Raw genomic sequence first — 12845 nt, 5'->3', positions numbered from 1 at the left:
CTTAGACCAATCACTCAAGTTGCATTTTATATAGCGCTCATAATGTTAGTAATGTGGTGGACACGTATTGGGGACAGAATTCAACCCAGGAACTAAGGGTTAAGTCATGGTTGCCCTGGCAGGTTAACGCAGGGTTAAGTTATGGTTGTCCAGCCAGTTTTCTGGTTATTCTTGCCACCTCCGCTCAGTCGAGCTGTGGTTTTGTTCTCTCTCTGATTTACCGTGGATTAAAGAAAGTTGCCTACACGGCTAAAGTGTGAACCTACGGTCTTCTCCGTTACTTCGGCTCTACACTGGTGACCCCGACGTCGGTTTTCGGATACGTTTTCTGAAACCACACACATTATGGCTACGAACGCCGTTGCAATTAAACTGCCGGAGTTTTGGGAGTCTTCTGCGGCTACGTGGTTCGCGCAGGCTGAGGCACAGTTCGCGCTCAGAGACATAACAGCAGACGAGACCAGGTACTACTACGTAGTGGCAGCGCTGGGGTGCGCTACGGCTTCCAGGATAAGCGGTTTCATAACCAACCCACCGGCCGACGGTAAATACGCCGCACTTAAACATCTCCTCCTTGAAACTTTTGAACTGTCAGCAACGGAGAGAGCACGTCGCCTCTTCGCAATTCAGGGCTTGGGAGATGGCAAACCATCGGAGCTAATGAGCAGGATGTTAAACCTACTGGGTCAAGAAAAGCCATGTTTCCTGTTTATGGAGCTGTTTCTGCGCAACATGCCGCCCGACGTCCAGACTGCGCTCGCTAACTCCACCATCACTGATCCCCGTGAGCTGGCAAAGGAGGCTGACCGATTCTTCGTCGCTACACAACGTTCCTCCCATGCCGGGGTGCTGGCTCCTACCTTCACTGGCCCCCCGCCGACATCGCGGGCGTGGCCCGACGGTGGCGCCACAGCATCAGACCGCTACAAGCCCTCTGGACTCTGTATGTACCACGCTCGATTTGGTGCGAAAGCTAAACGGTGCCGTTCCCCCTGCAACTACAGGCCGACGGGAAACGAGAGGGCCAACACTCAGTAGTGGCCATGAGTGTTGGCGATACGAGCAGGCTACTCTTCATCCTCGACACCATCTCCGGTCGGCGATTTCTTTGTGACACGGGCGCACAGAGAAGCGTGCTCCCTGCTACTGACGTCTACATCATGGGCGGGGAGCGGGGCCCCCAGTTGGCGACGGCTGACGGCAGCCCTATCCACACCTACGGCGTGCGGTCTGTAGAACTGTGTTTTGGTGGACAACGTTTCACGTGGGAGTTCGTCATGGCCAATGTAACGCTTCCCCTCCTCGGAGCTGATTTTTTGTGCGCTTACGGTTTGCTAGTGGACATTCAGAACAGCCGTCTGGTCGATGCCTTAACCTTCTCCTCCTTCGCATGTACGCGGAGGGAAGCGGCCTATGCAGGTCTAGCCAACTCTCTCTCAGAGGCAGACAAGTTCAACCGCCTCCTCGCTGAGTTCCCTGACCTCACCCAGCCTACCTTCTCTGCACCCACCGCTAAGCATGGGGTGGAGCATCACATTGCTACGAAGGGGCCCCCGGTCTACGCCAGAGCCAGGCGTCTCGACCCCGCCAAACTCGCCATTGCCAAGTCTGAGTTCGAGCACCTGGAACGCATGGGGATCATCCGCCGCTCTGACAGCCCGTGGGCGTCCCCACTCCACATCGTCGCTAAGCCTGATGGAGGTTGGCGCCCATGCGGGGACTACCGCCGACTAAATGACGCCACCACGCCCGACCGCTATCCTGTCCCGCATATCCAGGACTTTTCTGCAAACCTGTCTGGCAAATGCGTCTTCTCAAAAGTCGACCTGGTCCGTGGTTATCATCAAGTTCCCGTGCACCCCTCAGACATCCCCAAGACAGCGGTGACTACCCCATTCGGCCTATTTGAATTCCTACGAATGCCATTTGGACTCAAAAACGCGGCCCAGTCCTTTCAGCGGCTGATGGATTCAGTGCTCCGTGGCCTTCCTTTCATCTTCGTCTATTTGGACGACATACTCATCGCCAGCGCCTCCGAGGAAGAACACCTGTCCCATCTTCATGCCCTCTTCACACGCCTCAGCCAGCATGGGCTGATCGTCAACCCGGCGAAGTGCCGGTTCGGGCTGACAGCCATTGATTTCCTCGGGCACCGCATCACTGGGGACGGGGCAGTCCCCCTGCCCTCAAAGGTGGAAGCGGTGGCGGCCTTTCCGCGCCCCCAAACAGCTCGTGCGCTCAGGGAGTTCATCGGGATGGTGACATTCTACCACCGCTTCATTCCCCGAGCCGCCTTTATCATCCGGCCACTGTACGAGGCGCTGAAAGGCATGTCCCCCAACCAGGCGGTCGACTGGACAGCAGAGCGGGACCGTGCGTTCACCGAGACTAAAGCTGCGCTCTCCCAGGCTACCCTGCTAGCGCATCCTTCACCTACAGCGCCTATTTCCATAACCACGGATGCATCGGACTATGCTGTTGGTGCGGTTCACGAACAGTGGGTGGGGGGGGCTTGGCAGCCTTTGGCCTTTTTCAGTCGCCAGCTTACACCCCGAGAGCGCAAGTATAGTACTTTTGACAGGGAACTCCTCGGTCTCTGGCTCGCCGTCCGGCATTTCCGTTTCCTGCTAGAGGGCCGCGAGTTTACTGCGTACGTGGACCACAAGCCCCTCACGTTTGCCATGTCCAAGACGGCCGAGCCATGGTCCGCTCGCCAGCAGCGACAACTCTCCTTCATTTCGGAATTCACTACCGACATCCAGCACCTCGCTGGTAAGTCTAACCAGGTAGCTGACTGCCTCTCTAGGGCGGTGATTGGAGCGGTCCACCTAGGCCTTGACTATGCACAGATGGCTGCTGACCAGGCCACGGACCCGAGCATCCTCCGTCTCCGGGCCTCCGACACGGGGCTCCGCCTGCAGGACGTTCCTTTCAGCGACACAGGTGTCACCCTCCTGTGTGACGTCTCCACAGGACAGCCCAGGCCCATCGTCCCGCACAGCTGGAGACGCCCCGTATTTGAAGCTGTGCACGGCCTCTCTCATCCAGGCGGTAAGCCATCCGTGCGCCTGACCTCTGCTAAGTTTGTGTGGGAGGGACTTAAGAGAGACGTGAAAGCGTGGGCCGACTCGTGTGTTGCCTGTCAGCGGGCTAAGATACACCGCCACATTAAGGCGCCCCTGGAACGCTTCGCAGTGCCGGAGAGACGATTTGACCATGTCCACGTCGACCTGGTTGGTCCCCTACCCCCCTCCCATGGGTTCACCTACCTTTTCACTGTGGTGGACAGGACTACGCGCTGGCCTGAAGCTGTTCCCCTGGCATCCACGACGTCTGCTGATGTGGCCCGGGCTTTTATTGGGTCGTGGGTCTCACGTTTCGGTATGCCTTCCGACCTTTCATCTGACCGCGGGCCACAGTTTACCTCAGAGCTATGGAATGCTGTGGGTGAGGCTCTGGGTGTCAAGCTTCATCGCACTACCGCCTACCACCCTCAGGCGAACGGCCTATGTGAGCGCTTCCACCGGTCCATGAAGGCTGCGCTTCGGGCTACTCTCAAGGACTGCAACTGGGTCGACAAGCTCCCATGGGTCATGCTGGGCCTGCGGACCGCCCCGAAGGAAGACCTACAAGCCTCCTCTGCGGAGCTGGTGTACGGCACGCCGCTGCGAGTCCCAGGCGATTTCATGCCCAATGCAACGCGTCCCTGGTCAGCTGTGGACCAACGAGCCTCCTTGCTGGACGGGGTCAGAGCTTTCACACCCGTCCCTACCGCCCAACACGGCGCTCCGGTGTCCCAGGTGCCCCCAGGTCTGCAGTCAGCGGACTACGTGTTCATCCGTCACGACGCACACCGCCCCCCTCTGCAGCCCCCTTATGACGGCCCCTTCCGCGTCCTGGAACGGGGAACTAAGCACCTGGTGGTGGATTTTGGGGGCACGGCCGAGCATGTTTCAGTGGACCGAGTTAAACCCGCACACCTGGACTTGACGCAGCCGTTGGAGTTAGCCCAACCTCCTCGTCGCGGTCGTCCCCCGGCTCCGCCTCCTCCCCCCGTGGAGGCCCGAGCTGCCTCTTCTGCTCCTCAGGCCGACCTCCACAGGCCCGCGTCAATGCCTCCCAGAGACACTCCGGCCCCTGTTATCCGGAGCCGCCTCGGACGGCCTGTCGTCCCCCCGCGCCTGCCTGACTTCGATTACTAGGGCGAATTCTGGGGGGGCTCATGTGGTGGACACGTATTGGGGACAGAATTCAACCCAGGAACTAAGGGTTAAGTCATGGTTGCCCTGGCAGGTTAACGCAGGGTTAAGTTATGGTTGTCCAGCCAGTTTTCTGGTTATTCTTGCCACCTCCGCTCAGTCGAGCTGTGGTTTTGTTCTCTCTCTGATTTACCGTGGATTAAAGAAAGTTGCCTACACGGCTAAAGTGTGAACCTACGGTCTTCTCCGTTCCTTCGGCTCTACAGTAAGCTTGTTTTTGTATTTTTTTGTATTTTATTTATACTTCAATGGTTCTGTGCTTGATGAACTCTTTATAGACCTTTTTATGAAGGCGAAGGCGGATGCTGGGGTAGAGAAGAAGATACAGCGCATGAGAAAGAGCGGAAGCAAATTGAAGTTGTTCATGGGTGTTATGTTGTGCAAAAATAAAGTAACAAAAGCCCTGACCACCTTAGTCGACTTACTGTATTATGACAAGGGTTGCGTAGTCCCTTTGCGATCCATGGACTATCTTTACATTTCTGTTTACCTTTGAATTATTCCATTGGGCAATTTTTATCATATAATGATTGAAATATGTTTAGGAATGACGCTTTGGGCGTCCGGGTAGCGTAGCGGTCTATAGATGAGTTTTCCCGCCCTTACCTAGGGCGCCGGGGTGGGCGCATTGTTCTTCCGGTCTAAACATCCGTAGCCGGATGTGAACATGCAAGCCTAGATCTGCGATATCTTCAACAACATTAAACATTAAAAATGAACATTAGAAAATCAAAAAATGGTTCAGGGACAGATTGTGCGGTGCGTGGCTGTTCAAATACACGGAAACGCCTGAATAAGTGGTTGGATAGAGAGTGTGTTGCCCATCGACCTACCACACAACGGCAATGTCCCTGCATTCCATTGTTTTCCTTCAATAGAAAACCAACTGGTCCAGGGCTATGTGTGACCATGGACAGCTGGGTACAGGTAGGGGATGGACTATGGAGGGGAGGGGGTGGTGGAGGACTGACTTTGGGCACAGACCAAGAAGGCCGCAATAATGTCTGTGTCCTCCATGGTGGCCCAAATGCCAATGGTGGAAGACGAAGGTCCGTTTCACTCCTGGATCGCAGGGCAGCTAGCTGGAATCCATTGGAGGACGTCGGAGCAGAGAGCACCTGGAACAAACAGGTGTTGATGGGTCCATCGCTTGGGTCTGGCTGGGTTTCCTGGGCTCAGCAGGGGACTCGAGCTCCAATGACAGCACAGTCATGATGCACGAAGGGGGCCGAACGGGTTCAGACTCATGGCTGGTGTCATCTGTTGTGAACTGCTGGGAGAGAGCAATCGAGTTTCACATTTCTCAAACCTGGACGTGTAACTGCAGACAGTGTTAGTTAAGTTTTTAGTTTTGTTTTCTGCATTATAATTTTGGTTCCTACTTCTCACCTGTATATTGTAGTACGGAGGGCGGAACTAATCTCCGCGGCTCTATTGTTACCGGCAATTTAAGAATGTAGCGCCTCGACAACAAGCGCCAAAAATAATAGCACTAACAGCGACAACAAGAAAATAGCACACAAGACAAAGCTAATTAAGAGAAAGACAAGTTAAGATAACAAGAAGATTTAATTGTATACTTACCTGTAAGAGCTGAGGAAAGAAGATAATCTAGACGGAGATCAGACGGAGTCCGGACGAAGTGAAGAATTTAGCCCCTCTCAGTACTAAGCAGCTGACGAGGTAACGTTATGTGTTGCTAATTGTCTGTTGTGCTAGCTAATTTGCTAATGTGCTAACTATCTGTGCAGTTATTGATAATTGACGTACATGTATGCATTTTATTTTTATTTTTATTTGCTCTCAACCCAGTCTCACGGGTTGGCCTGTTCCCGAAGTATAAACCCCGTTACTATCCAAGACTTGCTTCGTTGTGATTACTGAGTGGAGCTACAGTGAGACTCTACTGCACCGTCCGGATTCGACCAATAGACGCCGCCAAAAGACAGCCCAAGCTGTCAACCCAACATGGAAAGGTCCATCACTCACCGTCATAGACTGTCATCGGTGCTCCTCTTATCTTAAGTTAAAGTCCTACCAAGAGACTAAAACACATTTATTTGCATTTCTTATACCAAGTTAATTAAGTTTATTTGCTTACCTTTTCAACTGAAGTTCATTTAAGTCATTTAATAATTGATATTGCATTTGTGTGTGGTTGTTATGTGAATGTTCATATAAGAATAGTAAATTTAAAGGTGAATTGCAGCTATTTACTAATTGCACAAGTTAACTTCAGTGAACATTTTGGTTAATTTAAGTTGTTACATTGGTCATTTAAGGTGAAATAAGTCTATTAGGTATAAAATTAACCCAATTGAGTGTCATTAGCCTCGAGATAAGATAGTTAATTACCAAAATAAAATAACTGCTCAACTAAGGTTTGACTACAAGGCTATAACAAATAAGTCAAAAATAGTGCTATTTGCTGTAAGTTATAGTAGTTATATCAAAGGGGGGTAGCTATTCAACTAAACTAGAACATAACATGTAACTGTAAATGTGGTTAAATTACAGTTAAAGACAAGACTCAATTTAAACCAAACTAAGGTAAGAGGATAAGTCAAGTAAAATGTCAGAGAATGAGTATTATCGTGAGGGTAGCAAAAAGCCTTTAGATGACAACTTGCAGCACTTCACAGACACGCAACCATTAGCGGCTGAAGGCAAAGGAGCTGATGAGCCTAATTCCTCACAAGAGCCACAAAGAGGCAAAAGAATCCACATGTTAATGGAAAAGGGCCAGCCGCACGATGAGCAAGTAAGAAGACTTGCACACCGTTTCAGTATGAGTTATAAGAAGTGGAAGGCTATCTCCAAAGACGCCAATCAAGCGCTGAGTGAACAATGCTCAAACGAACTGCCGCAAGAGCACATCAGAAGGGTAAGCGGCACATCAAATGTGTTCCTCATCTATGATGAATTACGGGATATTGACAGTCCTGACCATGACACACGTCGCAGGGTAGACACCTGTGAAGCAATAGCAAGGAAGATAATTGAGACTTCAAAGGATCATCTGGACACAAGACAGAATGATGGTCATGGGGATAATGATCAAGGCAGGAAGGAGATAGCGCCTGCACTTACTTCTGAAGAATTAAAAAAATTAAGTATCAACACTCACCGCAGCAAGACCTCAAAAACATCATCTTCACGTTCAAGCCTGTCTGCTGCCAAGAGACAAGATGCTGCTGCTGACATTGCTGCCAATGAAGCCACTTTAGAGGTACTGCGAGAGCAAGAACGTTATATGGAAGAACTTGGAAGGCTCCAAGCTGAAGCTGCTCAAGTACGAGCTAAACAAGAAGCTGATAATACAGAAAGACAACGAGAGATAGAATCCAAGCGCAGACAAGTAGAGCATCTGGAGACAATTAAGAAGCTAAATGCTGCCAAGGCTAGACTCCAAATATATGAGCAGAGTGAATGCTCCGACGAAGAAATATATAACATGCTCCGTGATCGTGTCTCTCTGAGGAAGGAAGTCAAGCATAAAAGCCCATCGCAGTACCATCCTTCGCCAAAAGCTGTGACACAACCAATGGCTGTGATACAGCCAAAGCAAGAAGACAGCACAGCAGCTCTTGGTAGAGCATTCGCAGAGTCTATGAGTGCTAATCGACTTCCTGTGCCTGAACCAACAACATTCAATGGTGACCCACTTAGATTCAACGACTGGAAAGCTTCCTATCAGACACTCATTGATAGAAAAAGCATACCAGCTGAAGAAAAGCTATATTATCTGCGAAAGTATGTGGGTGGACCTGCCAAGGCGGCCATAGAGAACTACTTCCTTCTAGGCACAGAGTCAGCCTATAATGCAGCATGGGCCGTTTTGCAAGAACGATATGGCAACCCATTCCTCATTGCTAAAGCATTCAGAGACAAACTCGATGCATGGCCCAAGATAAGCACCAAGGGCAGCACAGAACTTCAAGAATTCACAGATTTCCTTGCCAGCTGTGAGGCTGCCATGTTGCAGATGAAAGGGCTTGAAGTACTCAATGACTGTAATGAGAACCATAAATTACTCACTGAACTTCCAGACTGGCTGACCTCAAGATGGAATAGGAAAGTCATAAAAGAGGGAGAGCAAAGTCACACCTACCCAAGCTTCAGCCAGTTCGTTAGGTTCCTCACACATGAAGCCAAGATTGCTTGTCATCCAGTATCATCCCTCCACGCTCTAAAACTACACGAGAGCGAAAGGTTCAAGGTTTCAAAAAGCAGAAGTCCCAGAGCAAAGGTGCTGGCAACCAATTCAGACGAGAGGGTTGTCTATTTATCCTGTGATTTCTGTGAGAAGGCAGGTCACAGTCTACACAAATGTCGTACATTTATGGATAAGACAATCACTGAGCGAGTCAAGTTTGTTCAGGAGAAGAAATTGTGCTTCGGCTGTCTGAAGTACGGCCATCGCTCAAATGAATGTAAGAACAAAAATGATTGTGATACTTGTGAGAAAAGACATCCAACTTGCCTCCACAATAATCACACTAAAGAAGAAAAGATGGCAACAAGGCCTGATGGAGCAAGGAACATTGACAAGTCACAGGAAAGGAGAGTGGAACGCTTACATGATACACCAGCAAGAACATCAAGTGAGGCAAGAGCATCAAGTGATGTGAGAACATCAAGTAAAGCAACAACTTCAAGTGAACCAAGCACATCAAGCGAAGCAAGGTCATTGAGAGTTGTTCAGAATGTCAAGGACACTCATACATCCTCAATTGTTCCAGTGTGGGTGTCAGCAGCAAGTGAGCCCACCAACGAAGTTCTTGTGTATGCACTTCTCGATACACAAAGTGACACAACGTTTATCCTCGAAGACACAGCAAAGGCTCTCCAAACAAAGAATGCACCAGTTCAGCTAAAGCTCTCCACAATGGCTGCAAAAATCACGCTTGTGTCATGCAGGAAACTGACTGGTTTATAAGTGAGAGGATACTTCTCAGACAAGATAATTCCTCTGCCAGGGACCTACACTAGAGAGTTCATCCCTGCAAACAGAGATCATATTCCTACACCAAAGACTGCAATGGCTTGGCCTCATCTTGAACACATTGCGCATGAAATCGCTCCTATGCAAAAATGTGATGTTGGCTTGCTAATTGTTTACAACTGTCCTCAAGCTCTCCTCACAAGACAAGTGGTGTCAAGTAAGGAGGACAATCTGCCCTTCGCTCAGAGAACAGACTTGGGCTGGAGTGTAGTCGGCTATGGCAATCCATGTCTCGATTATGGAGATGTAATTGGAGTAAGTCACCAGGTCATCATGAAGCAAGTGATGCCATGCCTTCAGTGCCCTGCAGATCTCACAAGTGAAGTGCACTATGTCCTTAGAACACAGATCAGGGAGGCATACTCACCTGTGGATGTCATCAAAGTGCTGGAATCTGACTTTGTCGAAAGAGCGTCAGAAGATGACCACTTTTCTCAAGAAGAGCTTCAATTCCTGTCAACAATGGAAAAAGGCATCAGGCTCAAAGATGATGGACACTATGAAATGCCACTGCCATTTAAGAAAGAAAGACCCAACTTACCTGATAACAAGGTGTGCGCCATCCACCGTCTCCGATGCCTAGAAAGGAAGTTGAGGAAAAATGAAAAATACAACTAAGACTATAAGACCTTCATGGATGAAACAATCTCATGCGGAGATGCAGAAAGGGTCCCAGAATCAGAAATCTGTAACTGGTTCACAGGCCCAGATTTTCTCTGGCACAAAGAGCTACCAAGTGGAGAAGTCAAGGTGGGAGAAATTAAAAGTGGCGACCCAGAGCTCAAGAAAGCTCAGGTTTATGACACCCAGGCAGAGGAAGTAAGGTCATTGTTAGATTGCCTATACAAGTTCTCCGACTGGTTAAGATTGGTGAAAGCTGTTGCCAGACTAAAGTTCGCCAAGGAAGATCTTTACCTCCGCAAGCGATGGCGCCGAGTGCAACTCTTAGCCAACAGTTTCTGGGCATGGTGGAAAAAGGAGTATCTCCTAAACCTCCAGCAAAGGCAGAAGTGGACTAAAGACCGCAGAAGCGCAAGGATCAACGACATCGTTCTGCTGAAAGAGGATGCTACGCCACGAAACCAGTGGAAGCTGGCAAAGGTTATCGAAGTGTACCCAGGAAAGGATGGAGGAGTCAGGAGACTCAAGTTGCTCATCAGTGACTCAACTCTGGATTCTAAAGGAAAGCGCATCTCCAAGCCAGTTCACCTGGAGAGGCCTATCCAGAAGACAGTTACACTGTTGGAAGCTGTAGACTGAAGGCTTTAGTATATCTAAAGACTAATACAAATACAGTAGAAGCTGGTAGTTAACAGCTTAATTAAAGATAAGAATTGTGAATTAAGTTGACAGTATAATAATCATTTCTAAAGCTGTCTTTATCTCCAATCCCTCCACCAGTAGTTCAGGTGGTTCACAGTATATTTTTTAAGTTAATGTTTCTATGCAACATGACGTCTTTCAAAGTCTGTCGTTCTAAGAAATCACTAATGATTTGGTGGGAGTGTAACTGCAGACAGTGTCAGTTAAGTTTTTAGTTTTGTTTTCTGCATTATAATTTTGGTTCCTACTTCTCACCTGTATATTGTAGTACGGAGGGCGGAACTAATCTCCGCGGCTCTATTGTTACCGGCAATTTAAGAATGTAGCGCCTCGATAACAAGCGCCAAAAATAATAGCACTAACAGCGACAACAAGAAAATAGCACACAAGACAAAGCTAATTAAGAGAAAGACAAGTTAAGATAACAAGAAGATTTAATTGTATACTTACCTGTAAGACCTGAGGAAAGAAGATAATCTAGACGGAGACCAGACGGAGTCCAGACGAAGTGAAGAATTTAGCCCCTCTCAGTACTAAGCAGCTGACGAGGTAACGTTATGTGTTGCTAATTGTCTGTTGTGCTAGCTAATTTGCTAATGTGCTAACTATCTGTGCAGTTATTGAGAATTGACGTACATGTATGCATTTTATTTTTATTTTTATTTGCTCTCAACCCAGTCTCACGGGTTGGCCTGTTCCCGAAGAATAAACCCCGTTACTATCCAAGACTTGCTTCGTTGTGATTACTGAGTGGAGCTACAGGACGACTAAAGTTAAATTGGTCAAAGGATAAGGCTTGCCTGGAGTTCAGGCGTTTGGCTGTCTGACTATAAGCTAGGTTTTTTTAAACTGTCTAGACAATGAAGGGGTGCTCTGCGCCCTCCAGCCAGTGGCATCACTCCTCCAGTGCCATCTTCACCACCAGGAGTTCATGGTTGCTGATGTCATAGTTCTTCTCCGCAGAGGACAGCTTGCGAGAGAAGAAGGCACATGGGTGATTTTTTTTTTTATCAGAAGGAGAGTGCTGAGATAAAACTGCACCTACCCTGGTGTTGGAGGTTTCCACCTCCACCACAAATTGTAATTCCGTGTCTGGCTGAGAGCACCAGGACAGTGGTGAAATGACGCTTCAATTCCTGGAATGCTGACTCTGCCTCCAGTGAAATGGCATGGTGGTCGAAGTGAGAGGGTCTGTCAGGCGGCTATAGTTCTTTATAAAACACCAATAAAAGTGGGCAAACCCCAAGAACCATTGCAGTTGCTTGCGGGTGGATGGAGATGGCCCTACAGTTACTGTCGTGACTTTGGCGGCGTCCATCTGCACCTGCCCCTGTGCAATGATATTGTAGCGAATTCGGGGGGGGGCAACCACAGGAACTGCCGCAGCCGGGACGCGAACCCGTATCGCGGGAGACATCGCTAACCGCTCGACTAAAGGGTCAGACCCGTTAGCCAGCGGACAACGTGTCTTCTTATCCATGCACGTTACATTACCCCCCTCCTTCGGGAACCGCGTACGTTTCGGCATATCAGCTCCCTCACAGCTCTGGGCGCACGCGCTTCCGATGACCTCGCGGTCTCACCATCCCACTTAAGACACCGATGTAGCGAATTCGGGAGGCAACCACAGGAATTGCCGCGGCCGGGAAGCGAACCCGTATCGCCCGCACCACGGGAGACATCGCTAACCACTCGACTAAAGTGTCACACCCGTTAGTCAAAGACCAACGTGTCTACTTATCCATGCACGTTAGAAGACACGTTGGCCGCTGGCTAACGGGTCGGACCCTGTAGTCGACTGGTTAACGTTGTCCCTTGAAAGATACGGGTTCGTGTCCGGGCTGTGCCCCCCTTCGGGGCATATCAGCTCCCTCACGCCTCTGAGTGCACGCGCTTCCAATGACTTCACAGTCTCACCATCCCTCCTCTGACACCAATGTAGCGAATTCGCGGTGGGGGGGGGGCAGCCCGGGTACCGCCACAGTCGGGACGTGAACGCGTATCTCTCACTCCACAAGCGACAACGTTAACCAGTCGACTACATGGTCCGACCCGTTAGCCAGCGGCCAACGTGTCTTCTTATCCATGCACGTTACATTACCCCCCTCCTTCGAGAAGCGCGTCCCTACGTTTCAGTATATCAGCTCCCTCACGGCTGTGGGCGCACGCGCTTCCGATGACCTCACGGTCTCACCATCCCTAAAAAGGGTCCGACCCGTTAGTCAAGGACCAACGTGTCTACTTATCCATGCACGTTA

Source organism: Lampris incognitus, chromosome 3, assembly GCF_029633865.1.
Source record: "Lampris incognitus isolate fLamInc1 chromosome 3, fLamInc1.hap2, whole genome shotgun sequence".
Lineage (NCBI taxonomy): Eukaryota > Metazoa > Chordata > Actinopteri > Lampriformes > Lampridae > Lampris > Lampris incognitus.
The sequence above is the reverse complement of the archived record's forward strand: the minus strand, read 5'-3'. Positions refer to the sequence as shown.